Source organism: Cibotium barometz, chromosome 16 (assembly GCF_041138505.1).
Source record: "Cibotium barometz isolate CiBa-2024 chromosome 16, ASM4113850v1, whole genome shotgun sequence".
Classification (NCBI taxonomy): Eukaryota; Viridiplantae; Streptophyta; class Polypodiopsida; order Cyatheales; family Cibotiaceae; genus Cibotium; species Cibotium barometz.
Window position 1 is genome coordinate 49,127,822 of NC_141061.1, and position 17,109 is coordinate 49,144,930.

Genomic DNA, 17,109 nt, shown 5'->3' on the forward strand with positions numbered 1-17,109 from the left:
CCGAGATGGCGGATTTACTCGAGATGGCAGAGAAGCACGTGAAGATTCCGACTCTCCCCACGTTCCCAGTGGATCGTCAGTTGGACGGGTCCAATTATGGCATCTGGAAGGTCATGATGGAGTCAGTTTTGGAGTCATATGATCTTGCTGATTTTATTATCAAAGGGGTGCCAAGGCCGGAAGCTGAGGAAGGGGAGTTATTATCGACGAGGAAGGACAGAGAGGCACAGGCACAAATGTGGGACCGTGTCAACGCCAGGGTCCGGTCGTTTATATTCCTCAATTGCACACCACAGGTGATCAACCATGTGAAGCACATGACGCTGGCGAGAGGCATATGGGAGCACTTGGCTTCTTTGTACAACAGGGTGTCACCCATGAAGCGGATATCCTTGGAAGTGCAGATGCGGGTTATGAACCCTGCAAAGTCTTCGACGATGCGGGAACACATTAACAAGCTGCAGGCCCTTCAGCAGGAAGTCCTTCAAGCTGGGAAAGAGATATCGTCCGAAGATATGGCCATCACGTTACTTTCCCACTTGCCTGGTCAGTATTCCGCTTTCTATTCCTCGTTGATCACGAGTGGCAGGCTCAGCACCATTACGTGGGAGGAGCTTGTGCCAATGGTCCTGGACCAGGAGGAACGTTTCACGAACCCTCCTCAAGGCGGAGGTTTGGAGGCCTTAACTGGCCAACGGGTCGAAAGGCCGTAATACCAACAAGGGCAAAGGGAAGGCTTCACCAGATAAGTCCTCCGAGAAGAAGCCTGATCCAGAACGAGAGAAGCTGAAGGCCGAAAGATCGTGTAATGATTGTGGCGAGAAAGGCCACTACTGGAGGAAGTGCCCTAAGCGGACAGGGAAGAGTGCTGATTCCTCAGCCTCAGCTGCGAAGACTCCGGCATTTGTGCACTTGGAGATGGTGGACTCCGATGATTCATCGTCTTCGAGCGAGGAGGCAGTTGGCTTCACCGCAAAGGATACTCGGGAATGGATTCTCGATAGTGGTGCTTCCAGGCACATGACTCCATCCCGTGACTTCTTCCTGGATCTGAAACGGCAGTCAAGTCGTATCTTTATTGGCGATAACTCCACTATTCCGATACATAGTGAGGGCTGGATGGAGATCATTCCCGACGACAAGGGGGGCAAGCATGCTTCCCGTGTTCTTTATGTCCCTGCTCTGGGCTTTCATCTTTTGTCAGTGCATGAGGTATGCAAGACTGGCTTTCGGGTGGAATTTGAGGAACATTCAGTTGCTCTAAGGGACCGTGAGACAGGTAAAGTTGTTTGGGAAGGCGGTGTGGAGAACGGCATCTACAAGCTCTCTGCACTCTCCTCACTGACAGGCTCTCAGGTCGGAGATTTGTGGCACTTTCGTTTTGGCCACTTAAATGTGGATGCTTTGCGGCGCGCCTTGCCAGATGTTGGTAGTAGGCAAGGACGCTGCAGTTCTTGCATACGTGGTAAGCAGCACAGGGAATCCTTTCCGAAGCAGGCTTCCAGGCTTCCAGGCGGGCTTCGAAACCTTTGGAGTTGATTCACACTGACTTGTGTGGACCACAGCAGATACCATCCTTGGGAGGATCTCTCTACTTCATGCTGCTTGTTGATGATTGTACCAGATTCACGTGGGTCTACTTTCTTTCACAGAAGGACCAGGCTTTTGCTCGGTTCAAGGATTGGCACGTGATGGTGGAGAAAGAGTCTGGATTTCAGGTCAAGACTCTCAGGGCTGACAAAGGAGGGGAATTCTCCTCGACTGTATTCTTTCGGTTTTGTGCAGATCATGGCATCAAGAGGGAATTGGCCAATACCGGATCGCCTTCGGAGAATGGAGTTGTTGAACGTAAGAACAGGACTGTGGTGGAGATGGCGAGGACTATGCTGGAGCATCGTGATCTTCCTCGTCCACTTTGGGGTGAGGCTGTGGCAACAGCTGTCCATACCATTAACCGCTCTCCGACGACTTCTGTACCCCATATGACTCCATTTGAGGCATATTTTGGCAGGAAACCCGATGTCTCACACTTCCGTGTCTTTGGGAGTGACGCGTATGTACATATTCCGAAGAAGCAGAGGGGGAAGCTTGACTCCAAGTCCCGCAAGCTGGTATTTGTGGGGTATAACTCTCTTTCCAAGGGATACAGGTTGTATGATCCAGAGAGGAACGAGATTGTTGTCAGCCGTGATGTGGTTTTTGACGAGCATGTTCCAGCATCCACTGTCGAGGAGCCGCCACTTCTTGGAGATCCAGAGTCTGATGATGATTCCCAGTCTATCACTCCAGTTGATCCACCTCAGTCATCACAGGAGGTTGAGCCCGCAGCTGGAGTTGAGCCCCCGCGACCACAGGAGGCTCCACGATCTGTTCGAGTACCTAGGTGGTTGATGGACACCCTTCGGGAGTCAGGTGTCACGGAGCTACCCTCCGAGTGGACCACAGAGGACGGCCCTCGAAGATCACATCGAGTTCGAGATAAAAGCAACACGGCGGAGCTTCTTCAGGTGAACTATGCTCTTATGTCTCGTATCATGCGGGATAAAGAGCCCACTTCCGTAAAGGAAGCCCTTTCACAGGATACTTGGAGGGAAGCCATGCAGGTGGAACTTGACGCCATCGAGAAGAACAACACTTGGGACTTGGTACCGAGGCCGTCGAAGCGGTCAGTCATTGGTGTCAAATGGGTCTTTAAGACCAAGTACGCGGCTGATGGGTCGGTGGACAAACACAAAGCCAGGCTCGTGGCTAAGGGTTATGCTCAGCGGCCAGGCATCGACTATGAGGATACCTTTGCACCGACAGCGCGGATGACCACGATTCGGACTGTTCTTGCCCTTGCTTCTTCTCAGAGGTGGCCCGTGTACCAGATGGATGTAAAATCAGCGTTCCTTAATGGTGACCTGTAGGAGGAGGTGTACGTTGAGCAACCTCCAGGCTTTATTGTTCCAGGATCGGAAGGGATGGTTTACAGGTTACGTAAGGCCTTGTATGGTCTTAAGCAGGCTCCGAGGGCTTGGAATCAGAAGATTGATTCCTTCTTTATTCGGACTGGATTCCAGAGATCGGTTGCAGATCCGAACCTGTATCTCTTTCGAGAACGCGTCATGGTCACACTCATCATCCTTTATGTGGATGATCTCATTCTCACCGGCGGTCATGTGGAGCACATTGGAGTGACGAAGGCTGCCTTGTCAAAGGAGTTTGAGATGACCGACTTAGGCTTACTCCACTTCTTCTTGGGATTGGAGATCTGGCAGACCCAGAGGGGGTTTTTCGTCTCTCAGCAGCGGTATGTTCATGAGTTGCTTGAGGCCTTTGGGATGGAGAACTGCAAGCACTCTGAAGCTGGCCGACTGCATCTGTATCAGTCGTGGGCTGTCTGAGTGCTGGCCGACTGGTTCTGCACAGGCGTAGGACATCAGATGCTGGCCGACTGCTATTTTCAGCAGTCGTGGACATTTACCTAGTCGTGGGCACTTTTTAGTGCTGGCCGACTGCCCTCATGGGCTTGTATATATTGCCCCCCATCCTCCTCCACTTTCTCATTCAGTTATCTCCGGGATCTTGTGTATAGAGAAGAGTTTACACACATCTCTCTGTGTTTCTTGTGCTGATTATTTTCTGCAGTCTACTTGCTCTTGTCTACTCAAGTTTGGATATCATTTCCGCTGCATTTTCTGACAGTCATCTAGTGGCATCATTGGTAGACCTGCTCACACGGACTTCGCAGTATGTATGGGACACCTTTGTGTTCGACCTAAAGCAACGGTTTCTACCTCCTCAGTACATGACCAACCTTGAGGATGAGTTTTACACTCTCCCAAAATAGGTCACCTGTGCTACATACTCTAATAAAGTTATCACGTCAACACAGCATTTGGGTATATCCAAGGAGGATAAGTTGAAACAGTTTATTAGAGGTCTAGATACTAACATTAGGTTTACTGTACATAATTTTGAGCCACAGTCCTATGACAGGGCTCTCACTCTTGCTCCAAATCAAGAAATGATGCTGAACGAAGGTAAGCCCAAGCAAATCCAGGCTAGCTCCAAACCTCAACAATAGTCATCCACCACCCAACAGTCATCATCTCAGGGGAGAGAGAGCTCAGAATAGCAAAGGCAATAAGAAAGAATCCCAAAGCACCTCAAGAGGCAAGAAGGATAAAAACTTCACGCCTAAGAAAACACCGGAGGAAAAGACCAAGGAGGGCATCACTAGTGGATATCTCCAACCAGAAGAGCAAACGCGGTATAAGGGGAAGAACAGATGTTTCTTCTACCACACAGTGGAGCATGGAAAGAAAGACTGTACCAAGTGGCACGTTGTACAAGCATCCAAGACCGACACAACTGCATCTACACCTCCTACATCAGCCACCAACGCTCTCCAACTCTTACCCACCTTAAACGCAGTACCCACAATGATATTTGACGATAAGCTGGAGGGTGAGGTTGGCGAGCAAAAAAAAGCCCTCGTTCATGCTTACATAGCAAAGGGACAACTATTCATTGTTCTCTTTGATATGGGCAGCTCTGAGGATGCCGTTTCTCCTCAGTTGGCTAAGAAGACGAGTTCTACACTTGCACCCCATCATCTGGAAGTAGGCGGGCTCACACCCGGTCTTTGCACTCATATCTCTAATACGGCTCAATAGTTCTGTACAAGTTTTGAGAATGGGGGATCATCCAGTACTTTTATGCACATATATTGGTGGATTCCTAGAATCTAGGACACTTGCCATTTTTGGCACTGTGACGTGAATTCCGTTCAAATCAAAACCTTCAAATTTTGGCAAGGATCAAGACTTACTAATGCACCTTAGTCAAATTCTTCACCAATTGGGATATTTTTAGCATAGAAGGTTATGGAAGAATCACCTTACAAATAAGAACATGTGGCATCTACAATGGGACATGTGGCATCTGGAACAGGACAAGTGTCTCTACACTCAAATAAGAACATGTGGCATCTACAATGGGACATGTGGCATCTGGAACACGACAAGTGTCTCTACACTTGTCATTTCACCTTACACTTGTCATTTGGAGCTTATTGTTTCCATTCTAGACATTGAAACCTCAAAACTATAAATTGGAGCACTCTCTTTTCATTTTAGGAGGCTTCTTGGGTGTTCCATGGCTGCATACTAGCTGTCCATGGTACTTTGCTTCTCTCATTCTTGTTTATGGAGACACTCGGGTTTTGAACCTAGGACCTCTTGGTCCTAGGCAAACACCTTCACCACTTGAGCTATCACCTCATGGGCTGTTTTTACATACATATCCTCTCCAAAACGCGTTAGAAGTGGACAGCTTGAAGACCTTGGCATGGGGATTGTGTTTGACGCATCTCCTCTTCTATGGCACGACAAAATCTCTTATTTTCAGGGCTGAAATGTTTTGGACTGGTTATTGGCTATTGGAAAGGTATAATCTTTTCATTTTATGCATGATGAAGGCATGATGGAGGCTTGTTAGTGGGAAGATCCGGTAGAAGCTGCCTTTTGTATATTACATGGTTTTATGGGCATTCTATCTTGCTCAATACTTGGATGGATCTGGTCGTTTCCGCAAAAAGGAGAAAGAAGACCCTCAAAGCTTGTACATGATGGTCTTTCTCTCAAGAATAAAATACTCCTAAAGGGAGGGGAGCATTCCAACCCCAACGTGGTGTCATGTGCACAATTTTCATTTTCATCATTGTGGATATGTTTTATGGCTATGGTGCTATTTATAAATGTTTCATCGTGTTGATAGTCAATAAGTGTTGTATGCCCACCAACGCTTTTCGGGCGAGTTACATCACCTCTTTTGAGGTGTGATATGATTCTCGACATTCAATGGTTTAGGGATTATGCACCAATTCCTAATTGGAGGCAGTACACTTTCACTATTGTTGATGGTGTTCCTAACATAGTAGCAGGGGAACCCCGTTTTCCCCCATGGGGAACGGTGGAATGCGTTCCCCCATGGCTAGCATGAAGGGAACGATGGAAACGGGGGTCAGGAACGACGAGGTGGTGGAACGTCCGTGGAGCACAAGGGAACGGCCGTGGAACGCGAGATGGAACGTTGGGCTGCCGTTCCCCACGTGGGAACCATGACGTGGATTTTTTTTTTTTTAATAGAAGCTTGACGCCTAGACAGAAAAAGAACTCATTTCTCTATAATGGTTAACTTTGAAAGTCTATTCAACTTTTTGCCCGAATTTGCAGAAATCATGGCTTACTCGGGTTCAAAGCGATCGGCTTCGAATGCTACTTGGTGGGACGAGGTTGAAAGGCTAGAAAGGTATTCATCTAAGGGAGGTGCAACATGATGGAAATGCAAGCAATGTAACAAAGAGAAGTCAGGAGGACCAAACCGTGTGAGAGCACATCTATGCCATGTAAACAATGAAAAAGCACAAGTGAACAAATGCCCAGGGACAACACCTGAAATGCATAGAGAGCTTTTGGCAAAGTACCCAAGTGAAGAGGAGAAAGCATGTGCACGAAAGAAACCGGCAATTGATGCATCTTACTTCAGTAGACATGGGAAAGATGTACACTTGGGAGATGAACAACAGTATGGAGGACTTGGGAGCTTTGTATTTTCCCAAGATTCGCAGTCTATGGGTGCAAGCTCCGGCAAGCAGCAAACCTTGGGAGCAGCTTGGGATCTCCGCAAGATAGAGAGGGTAGATGCAGCTGTTGCAAGGTTCTTTTATCATGATCATGTAGCATTCAATGTTGCCAGGTCTCCATATTTCATTGAAATGGTCCACGAGATTGCATGGTATGGCCCAACATACAAGCCTCCTTCGTATGAGACACTACGCACCACCTTGTTGCAAAAGGAGAAAGCTGCAATTGAATGTGCTTTAGAGTCTGTGCATGAAAGTTGGGCAAAGAATGGTGTGTCACTTATTGCAGATGGCTGGAGTGACACTCGAAAAAGGTCCATTCATGGCATGGTTGCTTATTCTCGAGGAAGAATGCAATTCATTTCCTCACATGATGCTTCTGGGACTGGAAAAACTGCAGATCAGCTTGTGGAAGAGTGGGCCAAAGGTATTGAGAAAGTTGGACCAAAGAATGTTATTTAGTTCTTAGCTGATGGTGAGGCAACAAATAGAGCAGCTGGTCTTAAGCTTGAAGACAGGTATCCGCATATCACATTTAGTCCATGCTTTGCTCATTGTTTGAGCAACTTATTGAAGGATGTTGGCAGCTTGCCATGGGTTGATCCACACATTCAAAAAGGCAAGGAGATAATAAGCTTCATTTAAAACCATCAGTTTATTTTGAATGAATTCCGCAAGAGATCGCCCAAAAAGGATCTCTTGAAGTAATCAGAGACACGCTTTGGTTATAACTTTCTCATGATGAAGAGGTTATCCAAAGTGCACTTGCCTTTGAAGCAGTTGGTTGTATGCAATGAGTGGATGGGATGGGCTCTTTCTCGGTCAAGAGCCGGCATAGAGATTGCAAGAACCATACAAGACTTCACATTTTGGGATGAAGTCAACACTATCAATATGCTATGATGAAGCCGATCATGCGCTTGATGCGGATTGCAGATGGACGGGAGCCATGCATTGGCAAGGTTTATGAGGGGGCTGACCGAATGATCGAGAAAATAGGGGAAATGGGCTTATCTGATGAGAAATATGCAGAGGTTCGAGAATTATGTGAAGCACGATGGAATGGTTATCATTCTCCTATGCATGCTGCTGCCTATGTCTTGGATCCCGAGTTCCAAGGATGTGGACAAGAGGCCGATGATGAGGTGATGGATGGTTGGGAGACAATGCTTTCTAGGCAAGTTCGTGATGCAGATAAACGAAGGTTGGTGAAAGACCAACTTGGATTTTATCGCAGCAAGTTGGGAAGGTTTGGATCGGCTGATGCACAGAGAGATAGGTTTAAGATAGGGGCTGCTTTATGGTGGGAGGATTATGGGGCTCGTACACCACAGCTTCAATCATTGGCAGTAAGGATCTTGTCTCAAGGTGCAAGCTCCTCTCCGATTGAGCAACTATGGAGTGTGTTCGGCCATGTTGCATCCAAGAAGAGGAACAAATTTGGGACAAAACAAGTCAATGACTTGATTTTTGTAAGTGCTAATTTGCGCTTGCTTGGTGATATGGCTTCTCCCAAACCAGAGAAGTTTATATTGCTTGATGAGGAGTCCTCGGATGATGAGGAGACACATGGACTTGCAGATCCTGGTCACGATGGGATTGAAGATTTGGATGCTGCAGATGTTGGTCTTGATGATATGGCTTTCTTGGATGACATAGATGATAGTCTCCTTGATGGCATCACTAGCAGTAGCCATGCATGATATCTCCTTACTGTTTGCATGTCACCTTGAGGCTTAGACTTTGGACTTGGATTGTTTCTTTTATCTAGGCTGTGGGCCACATTTTGTGCTTTTTGTCACTTATGTCATGTATGATGTGGGCTAATTTATTTTGACTTGTGAGATCTGTTTAGTGTTAGTATCTAGCCATGCAAATTGTGGTGCACTAGACTTTAGTGTGTCTCTGATTTGGTTATATAAATGAGCATTGTATGTTAAGATTTATTGTCATTTCTAGGAATTATCTAGGTCGTTCCCTGTTTCCGTTCCCCCTCGTTCCCGTTCCCCCTTTTTCCCATTCCTGTTCCCCTAGTGGTGCTTTCGTTCCATTCCCGTTCCCGTTCCCGTTCCCGTTCCCGTTATGGTTCCTAAGCCTGTCCTAATTCGTGGGGATATGAGCATTCCAGGTATTCCACTCATCTCACAAATTCAAGCCCAATGAGCTATCAGAAAAGGAACCAAGTGCGCATTGATTTATGTCCGTAGCAATAAGTCTGTTGTTCAATCAGCAATCCCTTTAAAGCTAAAGCCGGATGGTCTCCTAGCACAGTTTCAAGACATCATGCTAAAGGATGATCTCCCGCCGTAGCTCCCACCCAGTCGTCCTGAGGATCATCGCATTGAGTTGAGCCCCGAGATAGAACCACCCAGTAAGTTCCCCTATCGTCTTTCTAAGGCACTGGAGGGCGAACTGGAGCAGCAGCTTTCCCAGTTACTTCGAGCAGGATTTATCCAACCTTCATCCTCGCCCTTTACTCCACTTGTCTTATTTGTGCAGAAGAAAGATAAGTCTGCACGATTATGCGTGGACTACAAGGCTCTTAATAAGCTCAGTGAAGAGCACGTTCCCAATGCCCAAGATTGAGTATATCCTTAAGCGAATCAATACTGCAAAGTTCTTTTCGAAGATAGACCCCAACAGTGACTATCATTAGGTTTGGATCTTTACCGCTAACAAACAAGCTCATACGAAAGTGTGTGTTCATCTTTTTAGATGATATACTCATCTTTTCTGCTACTGTATCAATGCAAAAGAGAGTGAATTTGGAGTAGAAGAAATTCATTATATATGATATGCTATCAATGCAGACAGGATTAGCCTCGGTCCTGAAAAGGTAAGGGCAATTCTCAAGTGGGATGTTCCCAAAAATGCTCAAGAGATCCGCTCTTTTGTAGGTCTCTGCCAAGCATACAGTTCCCATATGGACAAATTTTCCGCCCTTGCAGCACCTCTTACAGATCTGCTCAAGGGCATGAAGACGCGTCGACACAAGGTCTCCGTTGAGCAAAGCACTTACGGCATTTCATGCAATGAAAAAGTTGCCTCTGAGTCTCCAATTCTCAAATCGGCTTCGTGGGATGATCCTTTCGAGGTGATTACCGATGCCAGTAATTTAGCCATAGGAGCTGTCCTCCAACAAGAAGGGTGTCCAATGGCTTATTATAGCCGGAAATCAAAGGATGCAAAAAAGAATTATTCTATGTATGACAAAGAGCTATTGGGGGTGATGATAGCGCTTAAGCATTGCTGGAGAGATTTCACAATCTTCCTTTGGTCCAAGCCATCCATAACGACACTCATTCATCTAGCATTGGTCGGACTCCGTACGAGGTAGAATTTGGCCGCTATTTCTCATCACTTCTTATGAGAATGGTGTCACCTTCCTTGAAAGCCAACAAGACCACCGAAACTTTTTCAGAGATCATTGAGTCTATCAAGGAGCGCCTTGCCAAAGCATAGGAGGCATACACCAGGCAAGCCAACAAATCAAGATGAGATGTCAACTTTAAAAAAGGAGATTGGGTATATCTCAGGATAATGAAGCAGAGATTGAAGCAAGTGGGCAAACATTGTCCAAAACTCTCCTTTCACAGCTTCCGACCCTTTCCTATCATTCAAAAGATAAATGATGTCTCTATGAAGCTTAAGCTTCCAGATAGTTGGACTATGCATAATGTTTTCAATGTTTCTTGGTTTGGTTCAGCTTTGCAAGATATTGCAAATGAGCAACAACCAAATGTCGTAGACGAAGCCGAAGTAAATGAGCCTGAACAGATTCTCCTCCATAGATGGAAGCATGGATTGAAGACAAAGACAATTCTACACAAAGTTCAAGAACCAAGGTATCCATGAAGCAGTCTGGCTCGACGAAGAGTTCTTTCCAAAGTATCCCCAACTCTTGGCAGACCGAACCTGCCGCCAAGCGAAGCAAGAGGAAATGTTACATGCACCCTGCACGGGAGTGCTATGTGACACACTGGCTCTACATCAGTGCAGCATGTATACAATAGGATTTACCTTTTTAGGAATATTTGTCGTATGCCGTGACCCCATTGTGATCCTCAGTCCGGGACATGTTAGGCACGAGCTACGTAAGTCAGTCTCCACAGCCATAGAGAGTCTACATGTGTCAGTCCTCTTACCCACTTGGAGAATCCATCAAATAGATTCATGTAGAGGTCAATCACAGTTTAGCCTTTGCATTAGCAAGCATATAGAAGTGTAGACAAGTAGTTGTATGTGAAGTATGCCTATGGGCCAGCCAAAGGCCAGCCCATGCATGTGGGACAACTGTCCCGTGGTAAAGAAAAATTCCAAGAAGGAGAATCCACATCATTATGGGCTGAACTTACTCATATGCAAGCTCTTGTTAATGCAAGATCCATTGGCCAAGAAAGTTGAATCATTTATGGATTATGTCATGGGACTCTGGGAGTCGTAGCTCGAGAGTTACATATGCAACTGAGGGATGCAGCACGTGCATATTTGGCTTGTAATGGGGATGCCTATGAAGAAAATGCAGGTATCCCAAATGTCCAGGTAACTCCACTAATGGTTGAGCAAGGCCACATGCCTAAAGAGGATAAAGCATAGAGAGGAACCATCAGTGCCTTCACGCCCTGCAAGTGTACCTCATGTAGCTCATGAAGAATGAAATGTATAACCCATAGGATGACTGGGTGTATAGTCGGCAGCCTTCAACAGGCTAACAACAAAAGATGTCTACAAACATCAAGTCGGCCAGCACCTGCCAATCGGCCAAGCATAAGGGACAATAACGTAATCTCGCACAGCATTTAATGCTGCGAAAAAAGGCTTTTTTTGTCCATAAAAACAGGCCGACACCAGTGGCGGACCAACAACATATGTCCATATAAAAGCAGGCGCCTAGTATTCAACATAAATCATCAATCATCAAATCAGTCTACAGCAGTTCTCAAGCAGTTATGTGTGCCTAAAGCCTCAAGCTCCTTCCACTTACACTCAGCATTCAGCACTTTATTGTGCTAAAGTTCCCAAGGCCTCTGCAAAGAGATTCTTCAGCATTTAGCCAACATCTGTGCATCCCTCAGTTTTGAGGTTTGCATAGTGGTATTGAAGAGCTATTCAAAGGAGCTTGGACAGCATTTGGATCAGCCTGCGTTCGGTCTACTTCGTCCTTTACAGTCCTCAATCATCATTCATATTCATTGTACAAAGTTCTCTAAAGAAATATAAGCAAATACTCCTACTTGCCAGGGGGGCTTCAGTGGGTAATTGGGACCCAATAATGTATCGACTATCTATTTTCTCTCTCTATCATATCTTCTCTCTCAAAGTGGAATTGCATAAATAAACAGGTATAAATAAGGCTTTGTTGCGCCACACGCGTTACGAAAATCAACCTATTGCATGCTACATACAAAGCTCTATAAGACGGGGATTTTTTTTCCCGACTAGCCTTAGGCCCAAGATGCTCCCGTAGTTCCCATTCTTCACCACCCATAGGTCCATTTTAACCACCTGTAGGTGATGCTGCCTAGGAAGCACCTTGTGGGGTTTTGAACCCAGGCCCTCTTGGTCCTAAGCAAACACCTTCACCACTTGGGCTATCACCTCATTGGCAATGAAAATTCTCTTTTTTTTAATAAATTGTTTTCCATGAATCTATGTTATATTGCTTGTTGCTTGAAAATGATCTCTACATATGTTGGGCTTCTGAGAGACATGAAACACACAAGGACCATCGTGTGAAAGAGCAGTAACATCATAGTTCACTCTCACCAATAATGCATTGGGCATTTCTATATGTGCAAGAGATAACTGATAACTAATGTTATTATTATAGCTAGTATTGGCAACATTAATGTTTCAAGGGAAAAGCTAATGGAGAAAGCAACGCTATGAAAGCAACGGAGGAAAAGCGCCCACTTCCTCTTACAGGCATATCGACTTCCTTCCTCCCCAACGCATCAATATGGAAGGCAAAGATCCTCTCTCTCTCTCTCTCTCTCTCTCTCTCTCTCTCCTATCAAGAATATGCCAAGAGAAACCACCACCTCTACCATGATATGTGAATCCGGTACAGTAGAATCTCTGGTACAAATTTCTTGATCCATGATATGTGAAAAGTCGGATGAATTTTTCCCCATGAAGGTGCTAAATCCGAAGAGGGTATTTATTCTTGAAGTGAGTTTGTTGAGGGCACGATAATCAATGCAAAGGCGCATTGACTTATCTTTCTTTTTCATGAGTAGGACGGGTGCACCAAAACGACTCTTACTGGGATGAATATGACCTTTGTCCAAGAGCTCCGTTAACTGGCGTTGAATTTCTTGGGATTCAGTATGAGAGACTCGATATGGAGCATAAGTAGGTAGCAATGTCACGTGCATGCCCGTGCCATGGCTTAATCTTCAGCATAAACAGCATAATCCATGTCTAATCATCAGTAGCATTGTCTACAGCATCTTCATCAGCATCAGATAATCATAAGCATTGTCGTCGTCATTAGCAACATCATGGAGGGTCTGTATGACGAGTCAGCAGCCAGCCATGCTGTTATACAGCTGTCGGCAGCTTTCAGGTGATGGTCCAACAGTGTGGGCAGATCATGAAGTCAGTGCAAGAATTTATTACATAAAGTACGCATTTTATTTGTCCAAAGCTGGCCGACCAGCAACCTCAAGTATAGGTGGAGATCAAGAGTGAAGGTGTTCAAACAAAAAAATATCAGACAGTAAATTCAAAGTCCGTAGAAAGTCAGTAGCAGTTCAAGGTCAGTAGAAGTACAAGGAGGAAGGATGATAGAGTGTCCACCCCATCATCAAGTTTAGCAGAAGGGAATTTCATGTGCACGCCGTGCCATGGCTTAATCTTCAGAATGAACGGCATAATCCCTGTCTAATCATCAGTCATCAATGTAGTAGCATTGTCTACAGCATCTTCATTCGCATCAAATCATCATCGTCATCATCAGCAGCATCATGGAGGGTCTGGATGACCAATCGGCAGCCAGGCAGGCTGTTAAAACAGCAGTCGGCAGCCTTCATGTGGGTCCAAGAAGCCAGTCGGCAGCATCCAGAAGATGGTCCAGCAATGTTGACAGATCATAAAGTCAGCGCAGGAATTTATTACATATAAAGTATGCATTTTATTTGTCCAAACCTGGCCGACAGCTTCTGTAGTTGGCCGACCAGCAACCTCAAGCATATATAAGCAGTCCTCAATTCAGCGTTCATCAAGTCATTTTCAGAAGTTCCTTCATTCAGTAGTCAGCATAAGTCATGTAGAAGAGGGCCAGGGTCACCCCTATAGGGCTGACCATAGGCCTAAGTCATGTACAAGCAGTCATGTAATCTTTTTGTACCATATGAATAAAGAAAATCCTTACACCCAATCTCTCTCTTCTTCTCTCTCCTTTGTCTTAATCATCTTAATTCAGCATCAATGTTCTTAATTAGGCTTCGGGCTGTGGATCAATATAGCAAGGCTTCCGCGCATGCAACAAGCAAATTGCCAAAAAGTAGATCAATTGGATGATCCACGATAAGGCAAAATTGGGGGTAATTCCGCAAGAAAAAGATCCAAATGTGGGGCAAAGAAGGGTTGAGCCAAATATGGCACCTTGGAATTATGGTTAGGCACCATCTCCTTCATGGAATAAATCATTAAGAGTGTCAAAGAACAACCTGCCTTTTTAGCACCTAGGGAGAGTCTCCCGGGCTGCCATGATGTATTCACTGCTCTTCTCTATGTTAGGAGCAGGAGAGATCTCTTTTGTAGCCCTACGGGCGTTCTTTTTACATAACTAATGAAAGGATCTTTTCTCGGAAAAAAAAAAACAACCTGCCTTTTAAACCCACCACTTTGCTTGAAGTGTGGACTAGGTCGGAGTGGAGGGTTGATCATGAACGCCTTGGCAATTGATGTCCATGGGCATTTTTGACAAACTATAAGGTGTGGCTGCAAAAACTGATGAGAGGGTCGTTCTGATACAACCATTGCTGACCCAAGATCGTGTTGTACCTGGATAGGGGCATAACCTCAAATTCCATCTTAACACGATATTAGTGAAGTGAATGCAAAAGGAAAGTCAAGGAGCCATGGTATAATAGCACTTGAATCCAGACCCATCTGCCAACTCTATCTCACAAGTGTGGGGACTGTGAGTGGTGCATATCTTCAAACCCTAAACCCTCGTCGTGACCACAAAGTTGTGAGAACATCCGTTGTCGATCAGGACACTGACTTGACAGGGCAGGTAAAAATTGAGCCAATAAGTGTCAATACATGTGTGGACACCGAGGTTGGAATTGTAGAGGAAGATTGTGCTTGTCACTGAGATAATTACACATGCCTATTCATGCTAAGCCAGGGTCATAGCACGCTTGCCTTTGGAATTTTCCGAACATTGAACCTAAGGTGGAAGGTTCCACATTGGAGTTTTGTCGATTATTGAAGGCACTCAAACCAACGATGGTTTCCTGACCAGATAGTATGTAATCCCAATTTTTGTTGACCTTGAGGAGAATTTTTTATAGTCTAGCTTAGAATGGCGAGATTGGTCACATCTAGAGTCACGTCCACAATCTGATCCTTGTAGTTGAGAGGACTATCGTCACCATGAACAATCGGAGGAGGAGCCATCATCTTGACGGTGAGGTTTCTGGGAACTTGTCTAAGAATTGAATCAATTTGAAGCGCCACCAGAGGAAGAGGTATTGCCACTATTGTTATAGGAGCGAGGACTTTTTCCTACAATTGAAAAGGGTGGACGACCTAGCTGAGGTGGTCCCCGAGAGGTGTTGGTAAGGTTTGTTATGTGTTCCGCATATGCAATTGCCGAGGTAAGGTCAGTGAGGTTGTACTTTCGCACGTCTACACAAAGATTGGGATTAAGACCCTCGACAAAGGCATGTAGCCTATCTTCAAGGATTATTGAAGAGATCTCTAGTGTCAAACTAGTGAACTGTGAGATGTAAAGGTATAATCCGACGAATCCTGTTCCCGGATCTAGGTTTGAACCCCAAATATCCACAAATCATATTCACAAGAAGTAGGTGTGGCTATCTGAATGCGGAAAAATGTTGGGAAACAGGAACAAGTACGGGAGTAAGGGAGGGTGCCCGAGGAGGAGTGTCTTGAAGATAACTTAGGTCATAGGGTGCCTCGTCCATAAGAAGGTATGGGTTGGAAAATGAAGCCTAAACCTATTTATTGGGCAATGTGGACAAGTGGGTCCAAGTAATGCTGGGACTTGTTTTGCCGTACATCGTAATGTTGGCGCCCGAAATGTGCTATGTCTGAAAAACTATGAAGTGGCGGGTTTCTAAGATATAGCAATGCCACATTATTGTGTGTGCTTTTGTGTTATGTTGCTGAGTGGGGATTTTACAGGCACAAAATGCTAAAACGAACACACTTGATATATATCTTCTTTACAATATCTTGCGAGAAGATTTGAGTCTTCATGAGGATTTGTAGACAAAAGGCGGGCTACTGAACAAGTGTCTCTTCATCGTGTATGTATCTCCCTTTTTTTTAAAAAATGTTGCATGCGCCGGTTTTGCTCTCATGGCGTTGTTGTCGAGTGCTAGCAGGCCATTTTATGATGATCTTTCTTCTTCCTCTCTTTTATGTTGAGGCCAGGTGGCGTGCATGGCTGGTCGAGCTAGCCATTGGTGGCTGCCTTGTGTGGTTTGGAGGGCTTTTAAAGGCCTTTAAAGTATAAGGTTTAAAAGGCCTTAGGCTTAAAGCCTTTAAAGTCTTAAAAAGAATTATTATTTTATTTGTCACCAGTCGTGGCTCTTCACTTCGAAAGGAGGCGGCCGTTGAAAATGACAATTCAGCCCACAAATAAGCTATCAGCACATAGAGACGCTTAGAGGATGCTAGGAAGGGTTCTAACGAGGCCACAAGGACCTAGGTAACAATTCAACATTCCATCTTCTTTTGTGTAAAAGATATTTTTACAAAATTTTGGAGGAAATCATAAATCAGGCAAAATTGGGCAAAGGGGCCAAAATTGAATGGGGCATCCTCACCCGCTCTTCCATACAAACCATGCTAAGGCTAATTTTACGGTGAAGGCTCACTGATTTTTAGGGTTAGGGTTTGGCTGTGGGCATCCTACGGGTTGGAGTTTGTTTGCTCTGATACATTGTGAGGACTTCTTAGTCTATTAGTTTTTTAGGAGGCATGACTAGAGACTCAAAAAGTAAAGACACTTAGAACGGAAAGCTGTGTTGTGTTGCATCGAGACACAAGGCCTTGTTAAATAGGGCTTGAATAGGTACAAATGAAGAGGCACATCCCTTAGTGTAAGGGTGTGCCTCTTGAATTAAAAGTCATGTTGTAGCATACACCAAGCTAGGACCGTGTGAACGAGGCCCTCTTTATACCTGAGTTTAGTGAGTCTTTAGCAATCCTTCAAACAGCATACATGAACTGAAAGATATAGTCGAGACGACACCAGATGGGGTCCCGATTACCCA

General features: G+C 45.3%; 1 protein-coding gene across 2 annotated transcripts in view; it reads right to left on the minus strand.

Moving 5' to 3' along the window:
• LOC147630697 (uncharacterized) overlaps nt 1-17,109 on the minus strand; it is a 48,799-nt gene that overhangs the window by 13,167 nt on the left and 18,523 nt on the right. The gene's annotated exons all lie outside the window — the stretch shown is intronic.